We start from the raw sequence: 1,189 nt of genomic DNA, 5'->3' as shown, positions 1-1,189 counted from the left end.
TCATCCCCCGCCTCCCCCCTCCTTGCTGGAATGGGGAACGCCCTCCGCCCGTCACCGACACGGGCGCTCACACCGGCCCGGGGGTGGGGAAACCTGGATTCCCATCGGCCTGGCTTTGCGATTTCTGCGGGAAGCTCCCGTGACGTGGGCATCCCCCCTCTGCCAAACCGAGAGGAGGGGGGAAAGGGGGGGAGAAGAAAAGAGAGAGAGAGAGAGGAAGGGAGAGAAATAGATGGAGAGAGGGAGAGAAATAGGAAGAAACTAAGAAAGAAAGAAAGAAAGAAAGAAAGAAAGAAAGAAAGAAAGAAAGAAAAGAGAGAAGAGAGAGAGAGACAGGTTTCTCTCTCGAGTGGGAGGCATAGTAGTAAAACCAAATCTTCCCTGGTTTTTTTTTTTTAAAGGGGGCAGTAGAAATGGCTTCAAAAAAAATGGGATCCATAAAATTCCTATGAATGATAACAGTCATTGAAAGAGATACAACCTGGGGGACCGTTGTTTTCCCCGAGCGAAAGCAACGAAGTGGGTTAGACAAAATATTCCCCATAGCTGCTAACGTGCACAGAGAAGGACGATGCTACCACCGCTGACTTCTCACCGCAACAATTAAGCAACGGACTTCAAGCCACACCCGCAAAAAGAACCCACAGCCCCGCGCGGAACATCGGCGGCCGTTGGAGTCGCGGGCCGAGAATGGCCAAAGGGGGGGGGGGGGGGGGCGGCGGAGGTGGGCTTTTTTTTTTCTTGAATGTGGCGAGCGCTCGCACTCGTGCGCGCTCCCCATCCCCTTGCCAGCACGTGTTGTTGTTGTTGTTGTTGTTATTATTATTATTATTATTATTATTATTATTATTATTATTATTAATTAGATTTCTATGCCGCCCCGCTCCGGAGACTCGGAGCGGCTCACAACAACAAAACAGTACAAATCCAATGGTTAAAACCATTTAAAACCCTTAATATAAAAAAACAATCATACATGTTTTTGCTTTTTAATAAGGGGGTTTTAGTGACTTTTAAATTATTAGATTTGTCGTATATTGTTTTATTGTTGTGAGCCGCCCGAAGTCTGTGGAGAGGGCGGGCATACAAATCTAATTAATAATAATAAATAATAATAATAATAATAATAATAATAATAATAATAATAATAATAATCATCATCATCATCATCATCATCTCATACAAACCA

Source organism: Erythrolamprus reginae, assembly GCF_031021105.1.
Source record: "Erythrolamprus reginae isolate rEryReg1 chromosome 13 unlocalized genomic scaffold, rEryReg1.hap1 SUPER_13_unloc_13, whole genome shotgun sequence".
NCBI classification, from domain to species: domain Eukaryota; kingdom Metazoa; phylum Chordata; class Lepidosauria; order Squamata; family Dipsadidae; genus Erythrolamprus; species Erythrolamprus reginae.
Note: the sequence above shows the minus strand (reverse complement) of the source record.